Source organism: Dendrobates tinctorius, unplaced genomic scaffold, assembly GCF_039654945.1.
Source record: "Dendrobates tinctorius isolate UK_male_01 unplaced genomic scaffold, ASM3965494v1 ptg000254l, whole genome shotgun sequence".
Classification (NCBI taxonomy): domain Eukaryota; kingdom Metazoa; phylum Chordata; class Amphibia; order Anura; family Dendrobatidae; genus Dendrobates; species Dendrobates tinctorius.
In genome coordinates this window covers 3118689-3138539 of record NW_027361921.1, presented here as the reverse complement: position 1 = coordinate 3138539, position 19851 = coordinate 3118689, and the positions used below count along the sequence as shown (strand labels likewise).

The 19851-nt window shown below is 47.1% G+C and overlaps 2 protein-coding genes across 2 annotated transcripts in view; both read left to right on the top strand.

The window, feature by feature from the left end:
* Nucleotides 1-5216, top strand: part of ORMDL1 (ORMDL sphingolipid biosynthesis regulator 1) — a 130535-nt gene extending 125319 nt beyond the window's left edge. Inside the window, exon 5 of the transcript XR_012226455.1 lies at nt 4548-5216. The gene's annotated coding sequence lies outside the window, so the exon portion shown is untranslated. The remainder of the gene's footprint in view (nt 1-4547) is intronic.
* The window catches only part of LOC141067769 (uncharacterized), a 125460-nt gene that overhangs the window by 56935 nt on the left and 48674 nt on the right, over nt 1-19851 (top strand). The window lies entirely within an intron of this gene.

The following is a 19851-nucleotide window of genomic DNA, read 5'->3' as shown; positions in this document are numbered from 1 at the left end:
GGGGGTAAAAAAAAAAAATAGTGTGTTTTTCACAGCAGGAACAGCGCGATGGGAAATACTGCTCCCATCGCGCTGAGCCTGCTGGCACTATTGTATGGGAACAGACATAGCCCGATGGGACTAGTAGTCCTATCGGCCTATGCCAGACAGCAGCAGACACAGATGCCCCATACACCCCATGCAGGCCATACACGCCATATACACCGCACACAAACGTACACACACACATAGACACACACACATAGACACACTTACCACACTGATCATCAAGGGGACATCCAGTTCCATCCGGTCATACCACTCCATGTCTGCAGCGCCAGCCATGATCCAGGAAGACGGAAAGGATTATGGGATTTTTGTCTTCCTGGATTATGGGGTGGTACTTGCATGGCATGATGGGATGGGCCATGATGTCACTTCCTGTCCCCTGAGGTTTTTACCGCTTGAAATCCGCGAAAATTACTATAAATTGCGGATTTCAAGAGATCCTAGAATTGTGGCCAAAAGTATTGACACCCCTGCAATTCTGTCAGATAATACTCAGTTTCTTCCTGAAAATGATTGCAAACACAAAATCTTTGGTATTATTATCTTCATTTAATTTGTCTTAAATGAAAAAACACAAAAGAGAATGAAGCAAAAAGCAAAACATTGATCATTTCGCACAAAACTCCAAAAATGGGCCAGACAAAAGTATTGGCACCCTCAGCCTAATACTTGGTTGCACAACCTTTAGCCAAAATAACTGCAACCAACCGCTTCCGGTAACCATCAATGAGTTTCTTACAGTGCTCTGCTGGAATTTTAGACCATTCTTCTTTGGCAAACTGCTCCAGGTCCCTGATATTTGAAGGGTGCCTTCTCCAAACTGACATTTTTAGATCTCTCCACAGGTGTTCTATGGGATTCAGGTCTGGACTCATTGCTGGACATCTTAGAAGTCTCCAGTGCTTTCTCTCAAACCATTTTCTAGTGCTTTTTGAAGTGTGTTTTGGGTCATTGTCCTGCTGGAAGACCCATGACCTCTGAGGGAGACCCAGCTTTCTCACACTGGGCCCTACACTATGCTGTAAAATTTGTTGGTAGTCTTCAGACTTCATAATGCCATGCACATGGTCAAGCAGTCCAGTGCCAGAGGCAGCAAAGCAACCCCAAAACATCAGGGAACCTCCACCATGTTTGACTGTAGGGACCGTGTTTTTTTCTTTGAATGGCTCTTTTTTCTACTGTAAACTCTATTTTGATGCCTTTGCCCAAAAAGCTCTACTTTTGTCTCATCTGACCAGAGAACATTCTTCCAAAACATTTTAGGCTTTTTCAGGTAAGTTTTGGCAAACTCCAGCCTGGCTTTTTTATGTCTCGGGGAAAGAAATGGGGTCTTCCTGGGTCTCCTACCATACAGTCCCTTTTCAATCAGATGCCGACGGATAGTACGGGTTGACACTGTTGTACCCTCGGACTGCAGGGCAGCTTAAACTTGTTTGGATGTTAGTTGAGATTCTTTATCCAACATCCGCACAATCTTGCGTTGAAATCTCTTGTCAATTTTTCTTTTCCGTCCACATCTAGGGAGCTTAGCCACAGTGCCATGGGCTTTAAACTTCTTGATGACACTGCGCACGGTAGACACAGGAACATTCAGGTCTTTGGAGATGGACTTGTAGGCTTGAGATTGCTCATGCTTCCTCACAATTTGGTTTCTCAAGTCCTCAGACAGTTCTTTGGTCTTCTTTCTTTTCTCCATGCTCAATGTGGTACACACAAGGACACAGGACAGAGGTTGAGTCAACTTTAATCCATGTCAACTGGCTGCAAGTGTGATTTAGTTATTGACAACACCTGTTAGGTGCCTCAGGTAAGTTACAGGTGCTGTTAATTACACAAATTAGAGAAGCATCACATGATTTTTCAAACAGTGCCAATACTTTTGTCCACCCTCTTTTTTGTTTGGTGTGGAATTATATCCAATTTGACTTTAGGACAATTCTTTTTGTGTTTTTTCATTTAAAACAAATTAAATGAAGATAATAATAACAAAGAATTTGTGTTTGCAATCATTTTCAGGAAGAAACTGAGTATTATCTGACAGAATTGCAAGGGGTGTCAATACTTTTGGCCACAACTGTATATAACCCTATGTGGGCGGAATCGCCGCAATTCCGCAAAATTAATGAGCATGCTGCGTTTTTTTCCGCAAAGTGATTTCGCCGTGGAAAAAAGCGCAGCATTAGCACAGCATTGCGGAATCCCATAGGATTGTATGGGATGCTTATTTTTAGCATTTTCGCGGCAAAATCGTGCTTTTAAAACCGCTGCGGAGACGCGAAAAAAACGCTACGTGTGAACACAGCCTAATGATTAAGACGCAAGTCGAAACACGTTGGTCCTATCGCTGCACTGTGTGTACGATGCTGTCATGTGCAATGTTATACAGTGCTGTGCCAATTAATTGGGACAAAGCATTTTTTTAAGTAAAATCGTAAGTTGGTTACCAGTCAGTGATTAGTCCCAATTAATTTGCATAGCACTGTATTCGGTGGAGCACTACTGGTGATATTCTGATTTTTAATGGCTCATTAAAAGCTATATTTTACTACAAAGTCACAGTCTCTCGCTGGATTCAATTTAACTTCCTCTGCTTCTGTTGCAGCATTTCTGAACATTTAATTTGCTCCTGAAAAAAATGAAAATTTCAGAGCCTAGAGTCTGTAGGAGAGGTGACCCTGGGCGAGGACTACTCTTCTCCTCCACTGAATCTGTCAGTATCTGTCTCCTAGGGCAACATCCGTTTTGTTGAATCGGCATATCTAGACTCTCATTCTGCAAAAAATTTTATTCAACAGGCCGTGGTGGACCAGCATCAGATCTCCGTCCAACGTCTACAGGATCCTTTTTTGGTATCATTTATGGATGAGAGACCTTTATCCGAGACCACCCTCTTTGTTTCCAAACCTGTGTAACTTCGGATAGGAATATTACACTCTGAAATGATCCCTCTTTAAGTGCTATCAGGCCTGTTCCATCCTCTGCTCCTGGGCCTAACATAACTACGAAAACACGAGCCTGTCGTGAATTGGAGATCAGGGGAAATACTCCATTGGGACCAAGCCTGACATGAGAGATATCTTGCCCCTATTTGTCCTGTGTGGCCTCCAGCTACTCCCATCAAATTTACCTGGCTTGCTTCCTGCTAGTAAGAGTTATGTGGATTTATTTGATAAAAAGGAGGCACAGACGCTACTATAACACAAGCAGTACAATTGATGAAGGACTAACCCTCCGAATCGCGCGTTGGGGTGGGTGTCTAGAACGTAGGAACCCGTGCCTGCCATCCATCAGGTAAAACATGCATACCCTCCATATCAGCACCTCTGTATAGGTGTCTCTTTAGGTATAGAGCTTGGAGAGATACATTTACATGATAATTATAGGATTGGTTTGTCCAGCTTGCCTTACATCATGATTGATATATGATAATAATTGGCAGAGTGCTTTATCTTGCTACATATATTTGTTGGTGTAAATTGAACACTTTATATATTCCATATATGTATCATTTTATTGGTTCCAATGTTCCATTAACCCCTTTTTGCATACCCATGCGATTTGTGGACTAGCTGCAGTTCATTGTCCACTTCTCCCCCTGTGTCAATTATCTGTCTTTGAAATAAGTGCAATAAATTATTTACATTTTATTTGGACTTATTGGTCACTTTTTTTTGAGCTTTGCTCAGTGTTTCCTGTGCAAGAATATTGTGGATTTACTGTAGTTTCGGTCTGTCCCTCTTGTGCCCAGAAGAAGACTCCGAAACAGTTTCTAACTGGTCGGTTATTTCCTCTCCCTGTACCATCAGCTCCCTGGCAGCACATTGAGATGGACTTCATTGCCGATCTTACAGTATCTGACGGATGTACTGTCATCTGGTTAGTTGTGGATCGCTTCTTTAAGATGAACCATTTTTCTCCTTTTTCCGATGTGTCTGCTCCTGTGCTTGCCGAGAAGTTCATCCAACATTCTTTCCATCTCCATGGGTTACTTGTTCATTTAGACTATGTGCACACGTTGCAGACTTTGTTGTGGATCCGCAGCGTTTTTGATGCGCGGATTTGCACCAAATCCGCAACGTACGTAGTGCCCCCCCTTCCATTGAGTCAGTCAAATGTGCAGCAAAACCACAGGTGTAAAAAGGTTTGCGGATTTGCTGCGGATGTGCGTGCGAAAAACGCTGCAGAAAGGCAGGATGAAGAGTGTATTGACGGAAACTGTGTGTGCGGAGAATATGTGCGAGTCTGTCTGCAGGTGTCTGTGTGTGTCTGCACGGCTGTGTGCGGGTCTGTGTGTGTGTGTGTGTGTGTGTGTGTAGGCAGACATCATCTGATGGGACTTCTACTCCCAGTCGGCTACGAGGGGCGCCTGAAAACTTTGAGGCCCACCCATGAAATCTTTTTTGCATGGTCTTGTTTTGCAATGCAATATGTTATTTAGTTAATTGAATGGTCTCATGAGCAATCTGGATTTATTTTGATTTTTTTTGTTTCCGTTACAGCATTTTAAAGTTGGGTCGCAAGGCTGAAATATGAAAATGGAGAAGATGGCAAAGTTCACACATCGGCTGCTGCAATTCACTCCTGTGGTTTCCAGCTGCTTCAGCACCCACCCTATTCCCCTGATTTGGCTCCCTCGGACTATCACCTATTCCCACAGATGAAAAAGCACCTTGGTGGAAGGTGGAATTGCAGCCATTGCAACAGCCGATGAACGAGGGCGCAGCCTGAGATACAATTTACAGGCTTGCTGGAATACCAAGAATTGATCTTTCCCTCCAGAAAATCTATCAGGGAGGGATATCTTTGGTTCTGGCTGAGCCTGTCTCTGAACCAAGCCCCCAAAGCCCACCAACTGCTGCAGTTGCTGCACCAACTCACCGCGCAGTCTCCTAATCTCATCAGTAAGGGTCTGCAGCACTTGGGCAAAGGTCTGAACTGGGTCCATGGCTCAGCAGAAAAAAAAATTATCGGTTAGTGATAATGTCACTTGGACCCATCCTGTATGCCTGCTACAGTGACAGTGATTGACACATTAGCCAATGATGGGACAGTAGTAGTCCAATCATCTGGCTAAGGTGTTGAATGTAAAAAAAAAATAAAAAATAGACATACACATATATAGTCCATACTCACCATCTACACCTAATCCCCGAAGCCATGGATCACCTGAAAAAAACTTAAAATAATAAACAAACACTATACTTCCTGTCTAACGTAATCCAATTAATACGATTGTCCCACGACGATCTCCCATGGAGAGCTGTCACATCAGCTCATGCGACAGCTCTCCAGGGGCTCCAGTGATACAATAACGGAGATAATCCTCCGCATTGTATCACTCTGCTGCCGACAGGTCACCTGAGTTCACCTGTCACTTTGCGGCACTATTGTCATGATCCATGCGGGATCAGGACAGATAAAAGCACAGGTAACCTTTTTTTTTCACCATGTGTGACACCACACATAGTATAAAGCCAAAAAATGAAGAAAAAAACAGCACTCGTGGAATCCATTAAAAAACCATAGTCCTTTATTGAATTAGTTGGACAAGGTCAGCATGAGGGCTAGGTATGTGTCATGCCCACTATGTCTGCTATGCTGCAAGATCCCTGAAGCAGTGTGCATGTGCACCTCATGTCTGTTATGCTGCAAGATCCCTGGAGCAGTGTGCATGCGTACCTCATGTCTGCTATGCTGCAAGATCCCCGGAGCAGTGTGCACGTGCACCTCATGTCTGCTATGCTGCAAGATTCCCGGAGCAGTGTGCACGCGCACCTCATGTCTGCTATGCTGCAAGATCCCTGGAGCAGTGTGCCTGCGCACCTCATGACTGCTGTGCTGCGTGACTCTTGGAGCAGTGTGTAGGCGCACGCGCACCTCATGGCTGCATGCCGTTGCTGTGTGTGCGCGCCCGTCTCTGCTCTGCCTGCTGTGGTTGTCTCTGTGGTCCTTCCCCTGATCAAGTGACCTTTCCTATGTTCCAGCACTGTCTGACCCAGCTAACCTCTGTGTTTCTGGAGCCCCTGATCATGTGACCTTCTCTATGGTCCAGCCCAGTCTGATCTAGCAATGCTCTCTATGAACCTGGAGGATCTGAACTGGAAGTCCTTCCCTGGTCCTGACCCGGAAGTGCAGGTGCTATATCAGACACCCCCTTCCTATGGTCGGGGCCTGAGTATTGTGTTGCTTCCCTGCATGGCTGCTTGGTCTGCTCGATCGCTCCCTGTATTCTGAGCCCCTGCACTCTGCCCTGTCGTGCGTCTCTGCACATGCTCTGCGCTTGTATTCTGCCTCTTGTCCTGTGCCATGTCTTGTGTTGTCCTTTGTCCCATGTTTTGTCTCTGTCATGCTTGGACTTGTAGTCCTTCCTGTGTTCTTTGCCTTTGCCTGCTTTGCCATGTTTTGTCTATGCTATGCTTTCCTTGTGCTGCTTCCGCTTCCCTGTTTCTGGCTGGTCTTCCTTGTTCTGACCTAGGGTGCTCTGTTGTGCCTCCTGGCACACGCACCATTCCTCCTCTCTTACCTATGGTGCTCTGTTGTGCCTCCTGGCACATGCACCATTCCTTTGCTCTCTGACCTGGGGTGTTCTGTTGTGCCTCCTGGCACATGCACCATTCCTCCTCTCTTACCTGTGGTGCTCTGTTGTGCTTCCTGGCACACGCACCATTCCTCTGCTTTCTGACCTATGGTGCTTCTCAAGCACATTTCCAGGCTAGTCTCAAGGTTCTTCCTTTGAACATAAGGATGAGTGACCTCATGGAGATCAACATCCAACACTGCGGAGACACCATCACATGTTTCTCAACGCAGTGATCTAGAGCAATGCCCCCATCCCTTATGGGAAATATGCAAAAGCATGTAAATCAACAGCCGCGGAGACACCATCACATGTTTCTCAACGCAAGCAATGACTAGCCAGGTCTTTCCCCGGGAAGGAACAACCACGGGAAGGGCAGTCTCCAATGAAGGAAACCACCTATGCCAAAACATGGTATCCATCCACAGACAGCTGTTTCGGGGTATTGCCCCTCATCAGTGTGGAGTAGGAAACTGGCTAGTAGGAGCAATGCCTAGTGAAAGGCTATGAACATAAGGATGAGTGACCTCATGGAGATCAACATCCAACACTGCGGAGACACCATCACATGTTTCTCAACGCAGTGATCTAGAGCAATGCCCCCATCCCTTATGGGAAATATGCAAAAGCATGTAAATCAACAGCCGCGGAGTCCTTGACCCGACTCTGGGCTTCGGCCTACGCTCCGCGGCTAGCCTTGTTCTCTGCCTGATGCTCTGTTGTGCCTCCTGGCACACGCACCATCTCTGCTCTCTGACCTATGGTGCTCTCTTGCACATTTCCAGGCTAGTCTCAAGGCTCTGCCTTGACCCGGCTCTGGGCTTCGGCCTACGCTCCGCTGCTAGCTCTATACTCGCTATGACACGACACTGTGTTTCTGCCTACGTTCCGCTCCTTGCTCTGTACCTTGCCTTGCTTTGTTTCTCGCCTTGCCTTGCCTTGTTTCTTCGCATGCCCTTCGCACGCGCCTGGCCTTCCTAGCTTCTGTCTTGCCCGCCTGTCTGTGCCACAGCCGTGCTCCTTGTGCTCCCTTGCACCCACGCTGTCTGTGCACTGTGCATTACGTGCTCTCTAAAGCACGCGCAGGCCCTAGCCTGCTCCTTGGCTTACCTCCCCGTGCGTCTCTAAAATATGCGCAGGTCTTGCCATGTACCCTGTCATGCCCTCTTGCACGTACAGGTCCTAGCCTATACCCTGTCGTGCCCTCTTGCACGCACAGGCCTAGCCTGTACCCTGGCGCGCCTCCTAGCCTGCACATTGCCTTGAACCCTGGCTTGCCTGCCGGATTCCCAAAACCTGCCGACCGCTGCCAGAGGTCCGGAACCAGATAACTGCGGCCTGATGTCCGGAGCTGATTTCTGCAACCTGATGCCTGGATCCTGTCGGTTGTTGCCAGTAGTCCACAGTCCGATGCCATCGCACCCTGCCTTGGACCCTGGCGTGTCTCCTAGCACGCACCCTGCCTTGGACCCTGGCGTGTCTCCTAGCACGCACCCTGCCTTGGACCCTGGTGTGTCTCCTAGCACGCACCCTGCCTTGGACCCTGGCGTGTCTCCTAGCACGCACCCTGCCTTGGACCCTGGCGTGTCTCCTAGCACGCACCGTGCCTTGGACCCTGGCATATCTCCTAGCATGCACCCTGTCTTAGACCCTGGCGTGTCTCCTAGCACGCACCCTGTCTTGGACCCTGGCGTGTCTCCTAGCACGCACCCTGTCTTGGACCCTGGCCTGTCCTGGACCCTGGCGTGTCTCCTAGCACGCATCCTTCCTTGAAACCCTGTTGTGTCTCCTAGCACGTACCCTGCCTTGGACCCTTGTATGTCTTCTAGCACGTGTTATGCCTTGAACATTTGACGTGCCCTTGCACGCACTTTGCTGTGTTTCACTGTTTATGCCTTGCACCTGATTAAAGCTTGAAACCACGTTTATTGAAGAAACCCAGTGACCTCGCTTTATGTTTTGCATCCTGCTCGTCCTGCTGCCAGACACTCACTAGTGTCTCCCCGAGCCGGCCGTCTGGTCCCAGCAGTCGTAGTGGCTCACCCCCTTGGTCTTGCCCCTGACGCTTCCTGTATAGGGGGTGGTTCCTCACTAGGTCAGCTCGCCCTAGGTGGGTGGGTGCCACGGCCCAGAGGGTCGACTCAAAAAATCGGCTCAGCAGAAGCTGAGTCCGTCACAGTACGTGAGCATCATGCAGGGAAAAAGACTACAGCTGTTTCGCGTTACACACGCTTCAACAGGTCCAGATGCATCAATTACAAAGTCATATCCTTTTATAAGGCTTGTAATCAAAAAATTACCATACAACATTTACATATTCAAATTAAAAACAGCAGTGAATGCAAAAAAAAAAAAAAATTTATTTTAAATTTTTTTGTATAAAGGTGTCAGTAACCTTCATTTGCACAAAGCATTCGCTAATAGGGAGGCAATAAATCCTGTATTAGAAAAGAAAAACTTGGTTTCCATTGGAACTCTGGGTTTTATGGCGTATCCACCTGAAAATCCAGAACATCTGAATGATGTAGCAGCACTTTTGGAAATAACGCATCCTAATACGGACATAATCACTCCTAATGTCAATTTTGATTCTGTGGCTCCGTTCATGGGCGGGATAAAATCTAATTATATGCCTCCTATCACATCAGGCAATGTCATTGATTTGTTTCATGACCTAGTGGTCAAAGATGTAGAAGTCATTGCTTTACCAACCCCCTAATAAAAGTTTATCTGAAGGTGAATTCCATGCCCTTAAAGACATGCAACAATGGCATGACATAATATTTCATAGAGCTGACAAAGATGGCAATATTGTCCTTCTAGACAAAGATTATTATATTGAAGAGGGGAGAGCTCAATTAAGCAATGCTGATACATATTTGCGGCTGGATTATAATCCAATTCCTAAATTTAAGGATAAATTGAGGTCTTTTATTCGGAAAAATGTTGAAAATGGGGTGTTAACAAAAGAAGAAGGAGAAAAATTGTTTCCAATTTATCCAGGAATTCCCCATTGGTATACTATTCCAAAAATCCACAAATCTTTGAAAAAAACCCCAGGGCATCCCATTGTTTCTGGGAAAAATGCACTCACTGAACCTCTTTCCCAGTATTTAGACTGGTGTTTGAAATTTTGCCCTTGCATCCATAGATGTGGAAAACCTATACACTAGAATACCACAAATAACTGGAATTAATATAGTCAAAAAAATATTGCAGAATTCAGAAAAAACTGAAGAGTTTATTTCCTTTATTGTAGAAGGTTTAGAATCATCTTGACTCATAATGCATTTAAATTTCTTGATCAGTGGTGTTTGCAGAAGGTCGGTACCGCTATGGGTACGCCTGTGGCTTGTGTGTTTGCAAACCTATTTTTAGCGGAATTGGAAGAAAAATATATTACTAGTCCTGGAAACCCCTTTCTCAAACATATAAAGTGTTTTTTGCGCTTTGTAGATGACATTTTCATCATTTGGGTTGGAGGGGAAATAGAATTTCATAATTTTGTGGCATTTTTGAACGATACCAATGATGAAAATGTGCTGTTTACATCTAACTTTGGAGGAAATCATTTGAATTTTTTGGATATTGATATTGCTATAAAAAATGATGAAATTATTACTAAGGTCCATAGAAAAATAACCGCTACAAATTCCCTGTTACATTGTGAATCAGCGCACCCTTGTTATACTAAAAGAAGTTTGCCCTATGGCCAAATGTTGAGACTGAGGAAAATAAATAATGACAACGATACATTTGAGGAACAAATGAAAGATCTCAAATTCCGGTTTATTAATAGGGGGTACCCAAGAGAAATACTGAATGAAGCTGCGAATCGTGTCTCTAAATTTTCACAAACTGACACATTGAGAAAAAACACTGCCCGAGATCAGATAGGCACTAATAATAACAAAAATAATGCCACACCTCAGGAAAAGCACTTTAATTTTTGCTTTAAACACAATCCTTTGGATAAGGTTATCCATGCGTCAATTCGTAAAAATTGGCATGTATTAAACGCCGACAAGGACCTTAATAAACTATGCAAAATTAAACCTTTTTTTCCTATAAAAGAACTAACAATCTTTCTGATCTATTAGTGCGCAATCGTGTTTGCAATACACAGGAAACCTGGTTAACTTCAAATGTTCCTAAAGGAAATTTTAAATGTGGCGACTGCAGTTTCTGTGACCAACATCTAATTGGTAATTCTTTACAGATTGGTCCTATTCACCATAGAATACGGGATTTAATTACTTGTAAAACAAAATTTGTGGTGTATATAGTTTTTTTGTCCTTGCTTTCATTTCTATATAGGGAAGACAATAAGACCTATGTTTGTATGATTTCGGGAACATGTCCGTTCCATTGCAACAGGTAAAGGATCTTTGAGGCTGATAAAGCATGTACAGGAGGCGCATGGATCTAATCCATCTCGTTTGAAGTTTGCAGGTTTAGAAGTGGTGAAACTCCCACCAGGAGGTGGTGATCACAATAAATTATTATTGCAACGTAAAGCAAGGTGGATTACCAAAACCAACACAAAGGAGCTTTGGGGTTAAATGATAGATTAGATTATTCTGTGTTCCTATAATATTGCTTAAATATACAGTATTTGTTGATAACTTACAATCAGAAAATTGGATGTATTTTTTTGCATTGTTTTTTAAAAAAAATTTTTTTGCATTCATTGCTGTTTTTAATTTGAATATGTAAATGTTGTATGGTAATTGTTTGATTACAAGCCTTATAAAAGGAAATGACGTTGTAATTGATGCATCTGGACCTGTTGAAGCGTGTGTAATGCGAAACAGCTGTAGTCTTTTTCCCTGCATGTTGCTCACGTACCTAGGCCTCATGCTGACCTTGTCCAACTAATTCAATTTAGGACTATGGTTTTTTAACAGAATCCACGAGTGCTGCATTTTTCTTCATTTTCTGCTGATGTGACAGCTCTATAGGGGAGATCGTCGTGGGAAAATCGTTATTAATGGGATTACGTCGGACAGGGAGTATATTGTTGGGTTTTATTTTTTTAATTTTTTTTGCAGGTGATTGATGGTTTCGCTAGGATCTGGGTGTACAATAAAAATTATGAAAAAATGTGTCGTGTTATATTTAATTAAAAAACTTTATTCTTATAAGTGTGTTTTTGTAACCCTTTATTAATATAATTTTAATAATGGATAGGTGTCTTATTGACGACTCTCCATTATTAACCAGGCTTAAAGTCACTTTCCAATAGAAAGGTGACATTAACCCCTTATTACCCCATATGCCACCTGTTATGAATGGGTCACCGAGGAGGAGAGCGCAATAGGCTATGCCACCAGAACACCAGAGAGGGTGGTCGCTCAGCGGATTGCAGACCCCTGATCTTAACAACACAACTATCAGTAGCCATGGAGCATTCTTACGTTGCACTAGACGCCTCGTCACAGCCGGAGGACTAACTAAGCCTAAAGACAGAAAGGTGAAATCTAAACTGCCCCGGAGCAGATCCCCAAAGGAATAGAGAGCCCCCAAACATATATTGTCGGTGAGACAAAATGAAGCACAAACACAGACAGAAAATAGACTGAGCAAATGATGGGACCCACACTGACTAGATAGGACAGGACAGAAAAGGCACTGTTTGCAATCATGCAAAAACCCTAATAATTCCAACACGACTGATGTACAAAAATACTGAGGTTTGAACAACCTCGCCCCCACTACATTATATCAGCACTCAGGTGTGAACTAGCAGCTAGCAACAGGCTAATACAGCAGGGGACTGAGCAAACAAACACAAGATACAAAAATACAGGGCAGGTGTGACGTCCGTCTGCGAATCTGGGCTGCAATAGGGACAGCACACCGAGAAACCCCGAGTCCCTTAACCCCTATACAGGGATCTGGAATTGTAGCAAGGCCCAGGGGGTGGCTGTATAGAGGAGCAGTGGGCCAGAGCAGGATGGTCGCCAAGGGAAAAAGGCAGGGAATCAAAAATGTAGACAGAAATCGGGAGAGCAGCGGAGGTACCGAATAGGCAGGCAGTGGCAGAGTAAACAGTCCAGGCCAAGGTCACAAAAACGGGAGAATGGCAACAGTACAAAAACGGCAGGCAGTAGCAGAGTCGAATATCCAGGCCAAGGTCACAAACCAGGAGAGTAGCAGAGGTACAAAATCGTCAGGCACTGAAGGGGTCAGAAATCAGGCTGAGGTCAGAGTCAAACAATAGCAAATCACACCGTAGCACACAGGGGAACCAAGAATATATCCGGCTGCTTGTAAGACCAGTCCCAAGGTATTTGAGGGATCAGGTCATCCCTCACAGGTTCCTGGACTGATGATGTCATCAGGACCGCCCCCAGGACCAAGCCAGATGGTGATGCACCAAAACCTTCACGACTGACAGAGGAGCGAAGCCTGCGTCCACCAGATGCCTGCGCAGGAGCCCCTTCTCTGTCGCCGCCATCACTCAGGGGTGAACCACGGCGCCTCCCAGTGGCTGAGGTAGGAACAGCAGGTCCCGAGTCAGATGATGACGTGACAGTCCGGGGCCTCCTGGTGGCTGAGGTTGGGACAGCAGGCCCCAAGTCTGACGGCAATGTGACGGTCCGGCGCCTCCTAGTGGCCGAGGCTGGGACAGCAGGCCCCGAGTCTGACAGCAAAGTGACAGTACCCCCCCTCTAAGAGGGGCCTCCGGACCCTTAATACCCAGTTTGTCAAGGTGAAGGAGATGAAATCTCCAAATTAATGCTTTGGCATGGATGTTACCCACGGGGAGCCAGGACCTCTCCTCCGGGCCGTAGCCCTTCCAGTGTACAAGATACTGTACGGACCCTCTCACAAGGCGGGAGTCAAGGACACCCTGGACTTCATATTCTAAGGTACCCCTGACCGAAACCGGAGGAGGAGGGGACTGGACAGGATGAATTGGGGAGTGACACAGCTTGAGGAGAGATTTATGGAACACGTTGGGCAATTTGAATGACTGAGGGAGTTTTAAACGGAAGGCTAACGGGTTAATTACCTCTATAATTTCGTATGGACCAATAAATCTGTGACCCAGTTTGGCAGACGGCACTTTAAGCTTGATGTTTTTGGTGGAGAGCCAGACCTCATCTCCAACTCCCAGGTGCGGCCCCTTAGATCGCCGTCTGTTCACAGCCGAAGCCTGTCTAAGCTGGGCCCCTTTCAAGTTCAAGTTTACCTCAGACCAAATCGTTTTTAAGCAATGCATATTTTTCTCTACCCCAGGGAGCTCCGACATCCTTGCCGAGAATGAACCAAAGTGCGGATGCAGTCCATGGTTGCAGAAAAAGGGGGTAGTCTTAATGGAGTCCTGGTACCGATTATTTAGGGCAAACTCAGCTAATGGCAGATGTTCCACCCAATCGGACTGATGTTCTGATTCATAACAGCGAAGGTATTGCTCCAGAGCCTGGTTGGTACGCTCAGTTTGACCATTGGGTTCGGGGTGGTAGGCCGAGGAGAAGGACAACTCAATACCAATGCGTTTGCAGAATGCCCTCCAGAACTTTGAAATGAACTGGGTACCCCTGTCGGACACAATATTGACCGGAGCACCATTGTCATGTCCGCCATGTCTGCCTTGTCTGTTTTGCCTCAAGAACCCCTGGAGCGGTGTGCACGCTCATCTCGTGTCTGCTATCCTGCATGCTCCCTAGAGCAGTGTGCAAACTCACCTCACCTCATGTCTGTTGAGCTGCAGGATGCCTGCGTTTCTGCTCTGCCTTCTGTGATCATCTTGTCATGTCTAGAATCCCTGATCATGTGTCCTTCGTATGTTCCAGCATAGGCTGGTTCTGCATTCCTCTCTGCTTGTCTGGAATCCTGATCACGTGACTGAGCTCTGTGATCTTAGAGGATCTGAACTGGAAGCTCTTCCCTGGTCCTGACCCGGAAGTGGAGGTGCTAGGCCCTACATCAGACTGCCCCTTCCTATGCTCAGGGCCTGAGTATTGTGTTGCTTCTCTGCATGGCTGTTTGGTCTGTGGGGTTGCTCCCTCTATTCTGTGCCCTTGCACTTGCTCTGTAGTGCATCTCTGCATACGCTCTGTGCTCGCATTCCGTCTCTTGTCTCGTGCCTTGTCTAGTGTTTGTCCTTTGTGTTATGTTTTGTCTTGCCCTGCTTTGCCTTGTAGTCCTTGTTTGCTCTGATTCTGTTCCGTGTTTCTTTCCATGTTTCCTGTCTCGCTTTGCTTTGTGGCTTCAGGTACCCGTCTCTGTACCCTGTCCCTGATGTGTCTCCCTACTCGTGCAGGCCTCGTCTCTGTACCCTGTCCATGGCGTGCCTCTCTGCACATGCAGGCCTTCGCTCTGTACCCTGTCTAGTCCCAAGGTTCTCCCTTGGCCCGGCTCTGGACTTCGGCCTACGCTCCACTGCTAGACTCTGTCCCTGTCCCTGACGTGTCTGTCTACACGTGCAGGCTTCCACTCTGTACCCTGTCTAGTCCCAAGGTTCTCCCTTGACCCGGCTCTGGGCTTCGGCCTACGCTCCGCTGCTAGACTCTGTCCCTGTCCCTGACGTGTCTGTTTACACGTGCAGGCCTCCGTTCTGTGCCCTGTCCCTGGTGTGCCCCTCGGTACACGCAGGCCTCCCTGGTACTTTGCCCCTGGCATGTCCTTTGCATGTGCAGGGTCCTGTCTATTACTCTTTGCCTTGCCTCTGATGTTTCGTGCGCTCTTGCACTTTTCATACTAGGCTTTGCCATGCTCCCTGCACGCGTCTCTGTCCTGTATATTTGCCTAGCCCTGCCTTGTGGCTCCGTGCCTCTGTGCACGTGCCTGGTTGCCTGTGCCTGTCTGTTGTGCCTCAACCGTGCCGCCCCTAGCCGTGCTCACCTGTGTGCCTCAGCCATGCCCCCTTCCAGTGCTATAGTGGTTACCGGCTGCGTGGCCGCAGCGGTGCCGCCTCTAGTTGTGCCCGCTTGCTTATGCCATCGTCGGTACCACCTGCCGGTGCCCCCAGCTGTGGTCTCCGTGCTCTCTTGCACGCACGCTGGTTCTCGCACTGTGCCTTTTCGTGCTACTCTTGCACAAAGTCTTTTGCTCTCTTTCCTCTGCTCTGAACCCTAGTTTGCCTGCCGAATTCCGTAACCTGCCGACTGCTGCCAGAGGTCCGGACCTAGATGACTGCTGCCTGATGTCCGGAGCTGATGTCCATAGCCTGATTCCTGGACCCTGTCGGTCGATGCCAGTACCCCGGATTCCGATGCCATTGAACCCGTCTCTCGCGTGCCCTCGCACGCGCAGGTCTCCGTCCTTGTACCCATCCCTGGCATGCCCCTTGGCATGCGCAGGCCTCCGTCCTGTGAACCCGAACCTGGCGTGTCCGTTGACACGCATCATGTCGTTAGCCCTGTCTTGTTTCCTTGCATGGAACCCTGGCTGACTTTCGGATGTCCGGATCCTGATGATTGCCTACAGAGCTTCAGAACCTGATGTCCCGGTTGATCTTCACTTGCTGTCTGGAGTCTGATGTCATCGTGCCTCCGCCTCCCATCTGCACGTACCATGCTTGGACTTTGGCGTGCCCTTGCACGCACCTTGCTATGTTGTTCCTGTTCTGGTTATGTTTGTACCTGATGTTATCCCTGAAGCCTTCCTTAAATGAAGTTTCTTTGAACTAACATCTCGTCTTGCCTTGTCTTGTTTCCCTGAGCCGGCCGTCTGGTCCAGCTGCCGTGGTGGCTCACCCCTTTGGTCTTGCCCCTGACACTCCCTGTATAGGGGGTGGTTCTCACTAGGTTAGCTCGCCCTAGGTGGGTGCCACGGCCCAGAGGGTCCACTCATTCAAAGAAGAAATGACTCAGCATAAGCTGACGCTCGTCACAACCATGCAGACGTACAACATGCACAATGAACAGTTTACTCAAAGTTTCGGAGTTAGGTAACCTCGACAGGAGGACAAAATGACACTGTTTGCTGAACCTGTCCACCACCACCCAGATACACGTTTTCCCATCTGAGGATGGCAGGTCCATAATGAAGTCCATGGAGATGTGGGTCCATGGACTCTCAGGGGTGGGCAAGGACTGGAGCCAGACGGCAGGGCGATTAAGGGGGGACTTGGTGCGGGCACAGACTTCACACGCTAAAACATAGTCTTTATAGTCCTTAACCACTGTCGGCCACCAAAAATTCCTAGTTACCAGTCTGGTGGTATTATTGAGATCAGGATGGCCTGCCAGAACAGAGTCATGCGATTCTTTAAGAATTTGTAGGTGAAACGTAGCTGGAACGAATAATTTTTTGGGGGGCATAGTGTCAGGAGCTTGTTCTGGGGACCTACGGATCTCCTCCAGAAGGTCCAAAGACACTGCCGACACAACGATCCCATTGGCCAATATCGGGACTGGTTCACAGTCCTCGGCTTGTGAGGGGCAAAAACTGCGAGAGAGGGCATCGGCCCTCACATTTTTAGTACCAAGGCGGAAGGTGATTATGAAATCAAAGCGAGAGAAGAACAAGGCCCACCTTGCTTGTCTAGGATTTAGTCTTTTAGCTGACTCCAGGTAGGTCAGGTTCTTGTGATCTGTAATTACAGTGATCTTATGTTTGGCGCCCTCGAGGAAGTGGTGCCATTCCTCGAAGGCCCATTTAATTGCCAATAGTTCCCGATTACCTATATCATAGTTTTTCTCAGTGGAAGAGAATTTGCGGGGAAAAAAAAGCACATGGACGAAGCTGAGTGAGGGATGCAGTGCCTTGCGATAGCACTGCTCCCACTCTGACTTCAGAGGCATCTACTTCTACAATAAATGGTCGATCCAGATTAGGCTGAACCAAAACCGGGTTGGCCACAAAGCTCTCCTTTAGCGTAGAAAATGCCTGAATTGCCTCAGGGTTCCAATTGGCCATGTCTGCCCCTTTCCGGGTCAGATCCGTGAGTGGTTTGGCAATTTCTGAGAAACCCCTGATGAACTTGCGGTAGTAATTAGCAAACCCTAAAAATCGCTGCAGCGCTTTTAGCGATTTGGGTTGTACCCAAGCTTTAATAGGTTGGATCTTGGCAGGATCCATGCGAAACCCTTTGCCTGAGACCATGTACCCTAAAAACTGTACCTCCTCAGCAAAAAAAAAACACATTTCTCTAGTTTAACAAACAAGGAGTGTTCTTGCAGTCTGCAGCACAGAACAGACATGTTGAGCGTGTGTCACGGGGTCAGCAGAGTAAATCAGAATGTCATCCAAATACACGACGACATACACCCCACAAATGTCTCTGAAAATATCATTAACGAAGTTTTGAAACACGACAGGTGCGTTACTGAGTCCGAACGGCATTACAAGGTACTCAAAGTGGCCAAGGGGTGTATTAAACGCGGTTTTCCACTCATCCCCCTCTCTTATGCGGACCAGATTATATGCCCCCCGGAGGTCAAGTTTAGTAAACCAACGGGCTCCCATTAGCTGATTAAAAAGATCAGGGGTGAGTGGAAGCGGATACTGGTTCTTTATAGTGATTGCGTTTAATTCCCGGTAATCAATGCAAGGTCTGAGACCCCCATCTTTCTTCTCCACAAAGAAGAACCCGGCCCCAACTGGTGAAATGGATGGTCTAATAAGCCCTTTTTTAAACTGTCCGCTATATAGTCATTCCTGACCTGACGCTCTGGACCAAAGAGATTAAATATTCTCCCTTTTGGGAGACGGGCATCAGGTCTATAGGGCAATCATACTCTCTATGTGGGGGTATCTTCTCAGATTCTACAATAGAAAAAACACCTTCATAGTCTCTGAAAGCAAACGGTATGAGGGGGTTTTTAACCTTAACTTGGTTTACTGCTAATGATATGCAGTTATCCTGACACTGCGAACTCCAGCGCACAACATCACCCAGGTGCCAGTCAATGACAGGATTGTGCTGGCGTAACCATGGCATTCCCAAAATAACTTCAGCAGATAAATTATCCATCACAAAAAATGACATAAGTTCAGTATGTAATGTTCCCACAGACATAGCAATTTTGGCCGTAACAAATTTAACCCCCTCCTGAATAATAGATGTGCCATTGATAGCCGTGGTTTTAATAGGGGCATTAAGCCTTAGCAGCGATACACCAAGGTTCCTGCAGCCAAAGAATTCAAGAATTCATAAAATTTCCTTCAGATCCACAATCCACATAAGCTTTTAAACACAGAGATTTCTGACCAAATGAAAGAGAGATGGGCAATAAAACTTTGGCCGCATCTGTGGGCAGTACCTGAGCCCCTGAGCAACCCTGGCCCGAGCCGCCCAGGGGCTGATGTCCCAGGAGTGTGGATCTCTGACGTTCAGCTTTTTTCCTGAAGTCTCCAGACTGCAGCATGCTTGTGCAGGAAGATGGGAGTGATCCTCCAAGCTGTGCACTGAAGCAAGTAACAGGTGTTTAGGCCAACAATCAGCTCAGGCAGGAGAAGAAGGGAATAAAAAAAGTTCAGGGAGACTGCTTTTGTATATGTTGGATATATACACAAGAGGCAGTTTTTTTTTGTGGCCGGATATAATGTGACGTCCGTTCGCGAATCAGGGCTGCAATAGGTACAGCACCCCGACAAACCCTGAGACCCTTAACCCATATACAGGGATCTGGAATTGTAGCAAGGCCCAGGGGGTGGCTGTCTAGAGGAGCCGTGGGCCAGAGCAGGACGGTTGCCAAGGGAAAAAGGCAGGGAATCAAAAACGTAGACAGAAATCGGGAGAGCAGCGGAGGTACCGAATAGGCAGGCAGTGGCAGAGTAAACAGTCCAGGCCAAGGTCACAAAAAGGGGATAGTGGCAACGGTACAAAAGCGGCAGGCAGTAGCAGAATGAACATCCAGACCAAGGTCACAAACCAGGAGAGTAGCAGAGGTACAAAATCGTCAGGCAGTAGAGGGGTCAGAAATCAGGCTGAGGTCAGAGTCAAACAATAGCAAATCACACCGTAGCACACAGGGGAACCAAGAATATATCCAGCGGCTTGCAAGACCAGTCCCAAGGTATTTGAGGGATCACCTGATCCTCTACTCAGTCCTATATATTCAGATGCCTTCTAGGGGGGCACGTGTGCGGGTCAGGCACGTGTGTCTCCCTGCAGCATAAGTATCACGGCAGCAAAAGTATCGCGAAAATGCAGTTATTACTACGGCAGTTAGTCTCGGCAGGAGTCAGGACCCCACTCTATCCACCTGTCTCTTTGGCTTACTCAGCAGACATACCCCATTCTTATTACTTTCACCTAGCTTCTCTTA